This window comes from Cenococcum geophilum (assembly GCF_001692895.1).
Source record: "Cenococcum geophilum 1.58 unplaced genomic scaffold K441scaffold_30, whole genome shotgun sequence".
Lineage (NCBI taxonomy): Eukaryota > Fungi > Ascomycota > Dothideomycetes > Gloniales > Gloniaceae > Cenococcum > Cenococcum geophilum.
The window spans coordinates 904282-918465 of record NW_027137588.1 but is presented as its reverse complement, the minus strand read 5'-3'; positions in this window follow the sequence as shown (position 1 = coordinate 918465).

The window sequence follows — 14184 nt, the reverse complement described above, 5'->3', positions numbered from 1 at the left end:
ATACTACGCATGCAGCCTTTAGGCTATAGCGCTATAGTTCTATATATATTAATCCTTTCTAGGCAGCTTAATATATACTAGTAGCTATATCCTAGTAGTTTATAAATCCCTAAATTAGGGATTTATAGCTTTTTAGTAAAATACTAGGTTGCTAATAACTATTATATTAGGAAAAAATTTACCAGTATTTAATTTTGCTTTTTTACTATTTTAGCATTTTCTAGTATTTCCTAGCATTTAGCAGCTAAATGTGGCATTTATAATTAAGTATTAGTATTTAGGTACTAAATGCGGCACTTATAATTAAGTCTTAATATTTAGCTACTAAGTGCTAACTATAAGATTACTAAGCATATATAAAAGTATAATTTTTATAAATTTAATATTATTAATAAAAATAATATATTTTATATTTTATATATATTTTATTAATATTAGTAAGTATAGGGGGCGGCTAAGTGGAAGCACTAGGCCAGAAAGAGTAGCCGCTAAAAGTCTTAGCACGGATCTAACTAATTAAACAACTTCAACCGGCGGTTAAAGTTCCTAGACATCTGAAATTTTACGGTACTGGCAGAATTTGGCAGAATATAGCAGAATTTGGCAGACAGCTGTATTAGGGCTTTGGGGCGTTTTTGTCCCTATATTCTTCCGGTAACTTATCATCTTTATTATACTAGTATTCCATCCATTCGTCTAGGTACTTTAGGGGTCTAGGCGTATTAGGGTATTAATTATGGAATTCTTTAAGCTTCTAAGGGCAGCCTATAAAGTTCCATATAGGGTACTAGGTTGGGTTAGGATTATAGCCCTTCCATTAGATATAGTATTTTAGCGCTCCCCGTACTATCTTGCAGGCCAGTATTTTATTAACCTCCCATTCGTTGTCACCGTTTACTTAAACTAGTAGGGGAGGCTTGTTCTTTTATCTAGGCAATGGGTTATTTACAGCTTTCCATAACTTATCTGGCGAGAAGATAGGGTAAACCCTAATTAAGTCTAGGAGCTTTATCTTATACAAGTTGCCTATTTTCTTAAAAACCTTATACGGTCCTACTATCTAGTAGTCTAGCTTATAGCTAGGTCGTTCGGTCCTCTAATTCCTTATTATAACCTAGACTATATCGCTAGGGGCAAAATCGGGCTCTTAACGGTGTTTATTCGCCTGCTATTCTATTGACCTCTAAGCTTTTTCTAGGTTCTCGCGGGCTACCATCTAAGCCTTCTCTAATCATTTGGCGTACTATTAGGCCTTAATATAGGATAGCTTCTCTTATATAGTCTAGGGTTCTTCTAGCCTTTTCTAGTCAAAGCTTATGCGGGGTAAGTATCCCATTTCTAGCTAAATTAGGGCAAACCCTATAGAGTTATAGGGTAGGGTTGCTTGCGCGTAATCTATTAAGGGTAGTAGTTTAGACTAGTTGTCCTAGAAATAGTTAACAAAGGGCCTAAGCCTTTAGTCTAGGTACTAATTTACAATCTCTATCTAACCGTCTATCTAGAGGTAATAAGCCGTAGAAAGCTTTAGCTTAATGCTTAGGATCCGGGTAAATTTATTCTAAAAGGCTGATATAAACTATAGCCTATAATTAGACATAATAGTATCTAGTAGTCCGTAGATTTGGTAGATGTAATAAATATATAGCTAGGCTGCCTCTTTAGCATTAATGTTTTTATAATATAGAATTAAGAACGGGCGTTTACTAAAGCAGTTAACTATAACTATAACTATATCATATCCGTTACGGTCCCTAGGTAGTTTATAGAAGTCTATAGAGATATACTACTAAGGGCGCTCTAGTATTAGGAATAGCTTAAGTAGTCCTGGGGTCTTATCCCATGGGATTATAGCTCTCTAGCAGTCTTTATAGTTCCGTATATATTAATTAATATCCGTAACTATTCTTAGCTAGTAGTAGCGGCAGTTAATAATTTTATAGGTCTTATTCTTGCTAGGGTATGCTATAGAAACTTAGCAATAAGCTTCGCGGATTAGTTTAGTCCGTAGATTATTGACGTTAGGGACTATAAGCCGCTCCTAGTATAGGAGCAATCCTTCCTCCATCTTAAAATTGGGGTTTCCTTTTATAGCTTATTTATAAAGGGCCCTTAAGGCGTCAGCCGTGCAGTTTATAGTTAGGAGGCAGTTAATTAGCCCTATTAGCTTATCTAAGGACTCCTCTATTAGTGCTAGCTCGTTTTATTAGGAGTCTAGCTCCTTAAGGATCCACGGGTCAAGCTATTCTAAATAAAGGAGGGCACGCGTCCAATATTAGGTCTTTAGCTTATCCTAGGGTCCTATATCTTATTCTCTTTAGGTTAAGGCATTAGCCTTAGAGTTTTACTTGCTAGAATAATATATAATTATAAAGAAGAATTAGGAGAGTATTTTAGCCTACTAGGCTTATTACCCTATAAGCTGCTTTATAGTTATAAAGTACTCTAGGGCTTTATAATCTGTATATATCTTAATTTAGGAGTTCGTACCTTTAAGCTCTACGCGCTATTAGGAGAGTAATTAAATAATAGCTAGCATTTTTTTATTATGTACTTTATAGTTATACTTAGCCGGGTTTATTATCTTTAAGAAGAAAGCTATAGGGTACTATTTGCCGTCTAGATATAACTGTAATAAAATTCCCGCTACGACCCTATTAGAGGCGTTTATTTCTAGCATTAATTTAAGGTTTAGGTTATAGTGATAAAGAATTAGGGAAGAGATAAGCCAATCCTTTACCTCTTTAAAGGCCTCTATGTAGCTATTATTAAAGATAAAAGGCGTGTCCTTCTTAGTTAGTTATACAAAAGGTTTTACCACAATTCCATAGTTATAGATAAACCGGCGGTAGAAATTATAAAAACTAAGGAAGGACTAGATTCCTTTTACTATATAAGGGGGCTTCTAGTTACAGATTGCCTCTACCTTCTTAGGGTTAACCTTAATTCCTTCTATAGTTACGATAAACCCAAGGTATTTTATACGTTTTACCCTAAACTCGCATTTCTTAATATTAACTTATAAGCCCGCGTTCTATAGTCTCTTTAGGACCTTCTTAATATAAACTTAATGCTTAAGTTTATCGTCTAAGTATATAAGAATGTCGTCTAGGTATGCCGTATAGAATTCGTTAAGGTAATTAAAAAGAACGTTATTTATATACCTTTAGTATATAGCCAGTCCATTTATTAGTCTAAAAGGAAGAACTTTATATTTATAGGAACCATAGCGGGTACAGAATATTATTAAATCTTTAGATGTAGGGTCTATCCTAATTTAGTAAAAAGCTTAGCGGATATTAAGTTTAGTAAAGATCTTTACCTAGCTTAGATATATAAGGGTCTTATTAATTAAAGGAATAAAATACCGGTCCTTTTAAGTAATAGCGTTTAGCTTTTAATAGTTAATATAAAAATAAAGGCCTCTATTAGGCTTTTTTATAAATAGAATAGGGGAAGTAAAAGGGGCTTAACTTAGCTTAATAAACCCTTTATCCAGGTTATTAATTAAGTACTACTTTATTACTTTTAGCTTATCTATTAATTAATAGTAGAGGGGGCTATAGCCTAGCAAGTTATAGGCCTCTAATTAAATCTTATAATTATATATCTAGTAGGGGGGTAACTTATTTAAGGCCGCCTTTAAGAATATATCCTTGTAGCCTATATAAATAGTAAAAAGGAGGCGTTTAACTAGTTCCTTATTGGTTTCCTTATCTAGCCTTTCCTCTCTATTATTAATAATTTGGTTAATCTTATATAGGCTTATTATAAAGACCTCATTATCCTTCCGGTATATATTAAAGTGGAATACTATAGCACTAATTACGGTAATATCTACGGTAGGGGGGTTAACTAATAATAGGGGCGTATGTAACTTTAGGGACTTCTAGGGTACTAGCATCATCATTACTCCTTTTAGCTCCTGTTGTATCTTTTAAAGGTTATCCCTTATATCCTATTAATACGTTCTTTTCCATAACAGTTAGATCTATATAATTTGGACGTTATCTACGTTATTATCTGTCCTACTTCCGTACGTAGAGTCCTCTTTAAACGTAGCGCTTTAGGAGAGTATCTTTATTAGTACGGAGTTCTTTCTAGCTTTATAGCGGGCGTCCTCTTAGGTAAAGGCTAGGTCATAGGCCTAGATATTCTACTAGTAGGTAGGGTTAGCCCTTACAGCTAGTGTCTTGCGGTCAGTTTAGATCTCCCTAACAAAGGAGGGTAACCTTAGTCTATCCTCCGGCTAAATAAACCGTCTTTTTTACACGTTTAACTAAATATTAAAATAGGATATCTATTTTCGTCTAAGGATTATATCGTGGGACCCTAGGTCTAGGATGCAAAAGGGGATGCCGTATTAGCGTCATCCGTTAAGAGCAATATGCAACTTTAAGACGTGGGTAATAGGCTAACCGGCTTAGCCGTTATAGCCCTTTACCTAAATAGGCTTCTCTAGTTAGATAGCTTCTGTATTTAGAAACTTAGCAACATTATTTATATAGGCAGTATTTATAAAGGTAAAGCTATTTACTCTAGTGTTAATAAGGGCGGTTATATTAACTCTATATCCATTTTAAGATACTATATATAGAACTATAAAATACTTTCTACCTATTAACTAACTAAAATTAATCTCTTCGAGATCAATAGGGTACCCTAGGGGGGAGTCTTTCCCTAGGGTTCTTCTTTTCCCAACTTATTGGACGTTTCTCCTTCCTCTATCTCCTTAATATCGCCTATATTCTTTAGCTCCGGGCAGGATAAGGTAAAGTAACCTTGCTTATTATAGTTAAAGCACATAGCCAAGGTAGGGTTAATTAGAGTATTACAGTAAATACTAGTTAATGGCGTAGTATGTAGCTGGTTGGGTAAGGCTTGTCAGTATATAGCTATAACCGCCTTTAGTATAAGAGCAGTCGTAACTTATCTTCCTACTCTAGCTCCTATAGGTATAGCTAGTAAGTTCCGATTATTATAGAGTCGCTTCTGCTAATTAGGGCGGGTATTAATCCGCTTTAGTTCTAAGTCTAATAATAGGCAATAAGCTGCGAGTCTTTTATAGGTTAGTAGGTTATCTAAGGTTATAGCGATCTTTTCTTATAGCTGGATTGTTAGCTTATTATATAGGTCTAATCGGTAGTTCTTAAGGGGAACCTAGCCTTCTCCTGTAAGGTATAGGAATTAAGTCTAAAATTCGGCAAAGGGTTAGTTCGGTTTTATTATTAGGTAATTATAGTTATAACGGGTATCCTATACTTTATTTAGGTTAATATAGATAGCTACTAGGTGCCGTATTATCTTATTAACAGATATAAATTGGATAGAGGAGTCGTCCTTAAACTTAGCTTAAAGGTGCCGTTAAGCGTCCCTAATAGTTCAACTAAAGAGGTAGAGCATTTTAGCTTCTTTAGAAAGAAAATAGTTATAGTTAATACGGAGCTTTCCTTGTACTTAAATCCTCTAATTCTTAAAGGTAGGGTCTATCCCGTTAAATAGTGGTAGGGGGTTAGGAAGCTTAACGGACTTTAATTGCTTCGTCATTATATCCGTACTCCCTAGTATATTACATTTAGTAGAGTAAACAGGTTAACTAGGGCTTTAAGAAGGGGAAGCTAGGCTATTTTATAGGGCCGTAAGGCTTTCTAGGATCTCTTATAGGGTCTCTTGTATATTTCTTACTTTAAGACAATTAGCTTCCTAGCTGGCTGCGAGGGCGCGAATCTGCTCGCGTATGTCTACGACATTATTATTATCTTCAATTTCTGATCCTAATTAGATCTCAGGTTCCTCTTAGGTAGAGGCAGCTCTCTTAGATAAGCTTACTTTAGGTACCATCATTAGTTTCCTAAGGTTTATTGGTATTATACGCTTTAGTTTTAATTCTAGGGGTATAGGTCTAGTCCTTTCTAGCTTATAAGGTGGGATATTATCTAGGCCTTCCCAGGCAATGTAGAGTTGTTTTAGTGTCTAAGTATAGCATATCAATGCGTCGTTGCAGACGAAGTTTCTTTAGGGTGGGATATTATTAAGGCCTTCCCAGGCAAGGTAGGGAGAGCTTAGTATAATGTTACGGCTTAAATAAATGCCTCTGAACCAAAGCTTGAACGAATGCTGTATTACTAAGATACTAAGCTAAAGAGAAGGAAAAGGGGTCGCTAGGACCGATGTAAACAAATATATAGGGTGAGCCGCTAAGGCGCTAGCTTTAGGCGGGCTAATCGCAGGTCGGCAGAATATGGCAGAATTTGGCAGGTAACGTGCGATAGCGCCGTTACAATTAGAGCTATCCCGCTAGCGTAACCCGCTAAGAAACCTAAATATATAATCTTTGCTATTACTATAGCTAATATTAAGAAAGCCTTAGTACTAAAGAAGTATACTAACCCTGCTATAAAAGTACTAGTAGAGTACTATAAACGCCTAGAGGTATTTTTATAAAAGAAAGCTAATAAGCTACTAAAATACCGATTGTATAACTATAAGATTATACTTAAAGAATAAAAGCAGCCTAGGTTTAGACTCCTATATAAAATGTCCTAAAATAAACTCTAAGTGCTATAAAAGTATCTAGACAAGAACCTAAGTAAAGGATTTATTAGAGTAGGCCCCTTACCTATAGCTATACTAGTAATCTTTATTAAAAAACCTAGTGGCGGTCTACGCTTTTATATAGACTACTAAACTCTTAATACTATTACTATTAAGAACTAATATTCAATCCGGTTAATATAAGAGACGTTAAACTAATTAAGTAAGGCTCGCTATTATATAAAGCTTAATATTATTTCTATATTTAACCGCCTTTATATTACTAAAGGAGATAAATAGCTTACTACTTTTTATACTTAGTATAGATTATTTAAGTACTTAATAACACCCTTTAGCCTTATAAACGCTCTAAGCTTGTTTTAATATTATATAAATAATACTCTATATCCCTACCTAGATATCTTCTATACTACTTATATTAACAATATCTTAATATATAGTAATAACCTAACCAAATATTGGGAATATATTAACTTTACCCTATAAACCCTATATAGAGCTAATCTATAATTAGATATAAATAAATACAAGTTCTATAAAATAGAAGTTTTATACCTTAGACTTCTTATTTCTATAAATAGTATATAAATAGACCTAAAGAAGGTTAAAGTAATTATAAACTAGTAAGAACCTAAGAACGTTAAGGACGTAAGAGCCTTTATAGAATTTACCAGCTTCTACTAACAGTTTATTAATAACTTCTCCGCTTTAGTTTTACCCCTTTTAGCTTTAGCCTAAAAGAATAAAGCCTTTATCTTTAATAAGGAATATAAAAGGGCCTTTACCTATCTAAAGGTTATATTTACTACTGCGCCTATACTTTAATACTTTAACCTAAACCGGATAAGTATTATAGAAGCCGACTTACCTAACTATGTTATTAGAGGTATCTTATCTTAATATAACGAGAATGGAGTATTATACCCTATAGCATACTTCTTAAAATAACTAAGCCTAGCTAAATATAACTATAAGATCTACGATAAGGAATTATTAGCTATTATTAGATATTTTAAATAATAGCAACCTAAACTAAAAGGCGCTAGATTTCTAATTGAGGTTTTTAGCAACTATAAGAACCTATTATACTTTATAACTATAAAACAGCTAAGCCACTATTAGGCCCGCTAGTTAGAATACTTATTCTATTTCTAATTCTTAATTATATACCGCCTAGGCGTTTAAGGCTAAAAGCCTAATGCCTTAACCTAACGCTTGTAAAATATACTAGTACTAAAAAAAAAAGCGCGCATTTACTGAAATTAGACCCTACTTTACCCTAAACTATTTAACCCTCCTACTAAAGATATTACGGTATACGTTATTAAAATAACTAATTAATTAATTAAATAGATTATAACTAATAAATACCTAAATAATAAGTTTATTTAAGAGACACTTAAGCTAATATAAGATAGTATTAGATGCTTTAAGAGGATTTCTTTAAGTAAATACAAAGCTTATAAAGACTGCTTATACTACTAAAACCATCTAATTATATATAACTATAACAAACTTAAGCTTAAGCTCTTTAAACACGTATACAATTTACTAGTAGCTAGCTACCTAGGCTAAGGGAAAACCTTAGATCTAATCTAACGAGAGTATTATTAGTTGGATATATATAATATAATATAAAGGTACGTCTCTAGCTACTATATCTGCCAATAAGCTAAAGCTTTACATAAGACGTATAACGGCCTTTTAAAGCTGCTACCTATCCTAGACCGAAGATAGAAGGACATCTTAATTAACCTTATTATTAATCTCCCCGTAAGTAAAGGCTATATAAATATTATAGTAGTTATAGACCAACTATCTAAGATAAGATACTTAATCGCCTGCCCTAATATATTAACACCTACCGTTGCTTAACTATTCCTAGATAATATATATAAGCTCTACAGACTCCCTAAAACGATTATCTCTAATAAAGGTAGCCAGTTTATCTCTATATTTTAAAAAGAACTAACTACCCAACTCTATATTAAAGCACTATTATTTACTATATATTACTTAGAAACGGACAGTTAAATAGAATATATAAATGCTATAATGGAATAGTATATTCGGATATATACGTCATATTTATAAGATAACTAGATTAACTAGCTTGTATTTACCAAGTTTATAGCAAATAATTCTGTCTTAGAGACTATAAAGGTCTCCCTAATACGGTTAAAATCCACCCCATATTCTATACGTTAGTCCTTTACCCTACTGCCCCTATATTAGACGCCCTACCCAGATAGATATAGGACCCTCCCCTACTAGTTAAAGTGGATAGTAAAAACGAGTACTTTATTGAAAGAATTAACGACATTAAGTATAATAAAAGGAAACGCTAATATATATACCTTATAAAATAGAGACGCTTTACTAAATCCTTATGGGAACCTATTAACTCTATAGGACTTATATAAGCCGCAGAAGACTTTTATAAACACTACTTAGAACTACTATAGCCCTACCTTGCAGAAGCTTAAGTTTAAAGGGGGGTACTGTTATAGGACATCCTCGTAATACCTTATACACGTCTACCTATTTCTCAGTGTGTCCAACAGTCAGCTTAGCTGCGATCTTGAGAAAAATAGCTGACTGACTGCGTCAATTGGATCGCTCGCTGTCCGCTCGCTGTCGGATAACGTACGCTGACTGTAAAGCTGCCAGCTAGCTGTCCCAATTAGGAAAGTAGTATAGATTTTATAGGATTTTATTGCGGATTTTAGCAATACCTCTCTATATATAAATATTAATATTACTTAATTAAAATTTGACCCTAATTTACCTAATATAGTATTTAAATATAGCTAAATTTATCCTATATACCTATAAAAGCTTAAAAAAAATAGGTAAAATTGTTGGTAGTAAAGGCTCTAAAGGCTCTATTTTAATATTAAATTTAATTAAATATAAAGCTCTATTAAATATATTTTACTAAGCTAGCCTTTTTACCTTTATAGTTAGCTTATAGCTAATAAGATTAATATTTAAACTTATTAACTAGGGTATAGTTAAAGCTCTACTAGAGTGAATATAGTTAATCAAACTACTTAATAAAAGGCCTTTAATTAACTGCTACTTCTAATATTAATCTATTTTAATTATATTGGCTAATAATCTACTATACTTATTAATAATAATTTTTTTATCTTAATTAAAGGGTCGGTTATATATAGAGAGTTTATTACTAGTATAGAGAATATATTAAGAGTAATTTTAGTAAGTATTAGATAAAGAATTTAACTAATTTTAAGCTATTAGTTAAGAGGATTAGAAATAATAATATTCCGCTTATTATTATTATTAAAATTAATCTTAATAGACTTAAAGCCTATATTATAGTAGCGGTTAAGCTTATTAGTAAGCTTAATACGCTTTTAATTATACTTTAAGGAAGTAAAACTCCTATATATAACTAAGAACTGTATATTTATTATTTAAATTATTATTAGATTTATAAGAAGCCTTTTTACATTATTGCTTAACTAGTTCCTTATCTTCCTTATTTACTTACTTATTAATATAGCTATTAAATAAAGTCTCTATATACCGCCTGGCGTACTTCTATTACTAGAGTTACTATTTTTACTTAGTAAAAGTAGGCGCGTTTAAAAAATAGATAAAGGATTACTATAGTAAAATAGTAAGGGCTCTTAGCCTTTATTTTATTAAAATATTTATTAATATTTATTAATATTTATTAATAGCTATATTAACGCCTAATTTAAAGAAGATGTTATACTTATTTTTAAGGCTTTATATTAGTAATTAACTTCCATGAAGCGTTATATAAGTCGTTACTACTAGGAATATTAGTGTTGCCTTTTATACGCTTAGTAGCTCATATAAAAGGCTTTAAGATTTTAATAAGCTACTCTAGTTACTACTAATTTTTATTAGTAAACGCATCCTATAATAGATTATAGCTAATATTAACGGACTTTCTTTAAGCTTAAGGTTAATAATATAGCTAACGCACTTAAGCTACTCCTTTTTAGCTACTAAGAGGCTTTATAAAAGGTAGTTATAGAGCTTATTATTATTACTAGTATTATTAGCTATTAAGAGGCTAAGCTTATAATTAAATTAATACTTTTAAATTATTAGTACTAGGGCCATTAATATATTTTTAGTAAAGTATAATCCTTATAGTTATAAAAGGCCTAAAAGTACTAATTAAAGCCTTTTACATTTATTAATAAAATAAGCTACAATACTAAGTAATAATATTCTATTTATAGATATCTAGATATTATAGATAATATTAATTTTATTAAGTATAGTAAGAAGGAGGTCTTTATTATTAATACATTGTTATTTAAATATAGTTTTAATCTAATTGCTTAGTAATATAGGCGCCTTTATAATATAGTCCTAGATCTAAAGACGGTTAAATATTAATAGAGTGCGTATAAAAGGACTTATAGCTTAACGGAAGGTAATATCTTATAGAATTATTTAATTAATATAGACCTATATACAGCTAGCTGTTTAAAACGGCTAGCGTTTATAACTACTATAACTTTTAGTGTTAATAATAAGGTTATACTTTGTTCGTATTAATTTAATAGCACGAGTGAGTTAGATCTAGGGGCACGAAATATATATAGTATCGTATACTCTTTTGGATGATAGTAACTGTCGATTATATAAAGTAGACTACGTAGTCTATATACTAATACGCCTCCCCCCTAATTAGTCAGTGCTTTAGAAGTGCACTAGACGCGTAAGCGGGTGGTTAGTACACCAAACGCGTAAACGCGTACTTGGCGTACCGAACGCGTAAGCACGCGGTTAGTACGATAGGTGCTGTAATTATATACTGGCGGTACTTGGAAAATGAAACCACTTATATATAGCCTCCGTAATTGTCTTAATAGAACCATAAAACATATAAGAAAATACATAGAAAATCCCTCCTAAGGTGCCTTCTGGGTTGCCTTCTAAATGGTGCTCTAAGCTGGCCGTAAGTCCTGCTTACGGTCCGTAAAATGAACTATACGGCCTTTTGACGGGCCGTGAATGCACTATACAGTCTTCCGACGGGCCGTAGCTGAACCATAAATGCTCTGTTAGTCTCGCTCTACCCATTTTATAACCTTTAGGTTAAGCTTATTTGTGTTAATTAGGGTTTTAAGAGCTTAACACGGCTTTGCCTTAGTTATAGCGTCTGCTAGGTTATCTTCGCTGCTAATCTATTTAACCTCCGTAATCTTACATTGTTTATAGGCCTAACGTAAGCACATTAGGTCGACTATGAGCCTCTTCTCTTATATTATACCTAGTTTAACTAGGCAGTTGTAAAGGGACTTTAAATCGGTGTATAAAACTAGGGGTAACTACTCTAGTTATAGAATCTTCTAGACCGTTAATTTAATTGCGGCTGCTATATTAAATTTATAAGCTAGTGCATATAGTTTAGAAGCTAGTACACTATAGGTTACTTGTTTGCACTTAATTAAAGACTAGTATAGTATATTTGCGTCCTAATTGCGGTCCGTAAGTATAATTATAAAGCCGATTTGTAATAATAGGTCTTTATTATTAGTAAAGGAGGCGTCTGTAAATGCTAGTAAGCTAAGGAAACTTAGGTCTAGTGGTACAAAAGTAAGTCCCCTTACTGCATTGTTAATTTGCTACTAAATGCGCTTATTAAGCTGCTTAATATTTTCTTCTTGCGGATTTACTACCTGGGCCGCAAAGGACAAGTTATAGGCAGATTTGGGTTAGCAGACTGTGGCAATATAGGCGCCTCTTGCACGCTCTGCAGCGTATTAGTCCTTTATATTTATGGTTTTACGGGTCTCTCTGCGGGAACTAGTAAGGTCTGTAGGCTTTACTATAATAAGCTTTAAGTTTTAAGCTTGGCGTTCCTAGGTTAGCTTAATTAGGTTGCCCTTTTGTATAATTAGGCCTCTATTAAACTTAATTGGATTTTACTTAGTTAACTGCTCTTACAGCTTTGCCAAGAACTTGGCCTTTTATAGTTTAGTTTCTTTAACGTTTGTAAAGGTCTGGTCTACTAGAAATAGGGTATTATCTGTTTAAAGTCCAATAATACTAAGGCCGTTTAATAGGCTGTATAGGAGGTAGGGGTTATAGGTTAACTGTTCCATTTTAAGTTTACTAACGTAGTGCTGGTGGTATATCTTAAACTAGTGGTTTTTAGCTTCCGGTACTCTATAAAGAGGTTTTATAACCCGTAAAATTGTTCCTAGTTATAGGTTAAGCTTACGGGGTAGTTATATAAAGATGTCTCTACTTAGGTAGGTGTTAGACTACATATAGGCTTACGAGATATCCCGTAAGTAAAGGGCTATAGGTTTAATTTACTATAATCTAGGCGTAAGTGTAAGTATAATCTGTTAACTAACTTATTAAATTATAGGCGATTACGTAAGGACTAAACCCTTTCCCTAGTTGTTGTAAGCTTGTATAATAAGCCTTAATTTCTTAAAGGCTTTATTAGTACTAGGGTGCTTAATTTCGTTAATAAAGCGTAAGTTAAATATACGGACGCCTTGCGGAACATCTTTCTCCATTATAACCGCAAAGACGCCCTTTTTAAGTAGTCCGTTAATCTCTTTGCGTTATAAGTCCGTAAAAGGGGTTTCTTATACTAGAACTAATATATTTATAGGCAGAGATTGCCTTGCGGATATACCTGTAGAGGTTAGGTAATTTTCTATTACGGTATTCTTAGTTATAGGGTGCTTTTAGGGGCGTCCTTAACTACGCTTTACGGTAGGTTTAGTAGGTTTAGTGGGTTTCTAGGGGACTTCTAGGGTAGGTAAGGGTGCTTCTAGTTCATCTAATTTAGCAGGTGCTTCCGGTTCGTCTAGTTTGACAGGTGCTTCTAGTTCGTCCGGTTTAACGTTATGGGTGTTTTTGGGCTAAAAGTAGGGTTTTACAGATGTGCTTCTAAAGCTAGTTAGCCCGCTAGGAAGCTGTATGCAGCATATCTCGTTTTCTACGGCTAGTAGACAATAGGGTCTATTCTAGCTACCGCTTTCACGCTATATAAGGACTTTAGAGTTAAGCGGGAGGTTATATACTAAGGTTGTATTAGGTCCGTTGCGGTAGTATAGGGCGTTATTAACAGTTTATTTGGCCTATAGCTTGACTATCTCGGCTATCGCCTTCTATATTGCAGCTGCTCGTTCCGTAATAGACGGGGTAAGAGGGCCTAGGTTACTTATCCTTAGGTAGGCTCCGTAAACTAAGAGGGTAGGTACTAGTCTGTTAGGGCCAGCGGTATTATTAATAGCTTTTACGGCTATCTATAAAGCTAGTTCCTTTTAGATATCCTTATACTCGTCCGTAATAATCTAGTAAGCTCTCTATAGAGCTAGGTAAGCTTGCTTAATAAGCCTAATGGACTAGTGCGCCTTAACTAGAATAGCTTTTGTTAATATAGCTATAGTTATAGCATACTGCTAGAATTCCTTGCTGATAAAGTTCCTACTAGCGTTGTAGGTGATATACTGCGGAGGTCCGACGTATGTGTCGATTTAGTAGGTCCGTAAAATATCCTAAGTGTATTTTGTGGATATATTTTGCAACTAATGGGCGGCTTAATAGCGGGTTGCCTTATTAATTATATATAGTACTGGGCTGCCGTTAATGTAC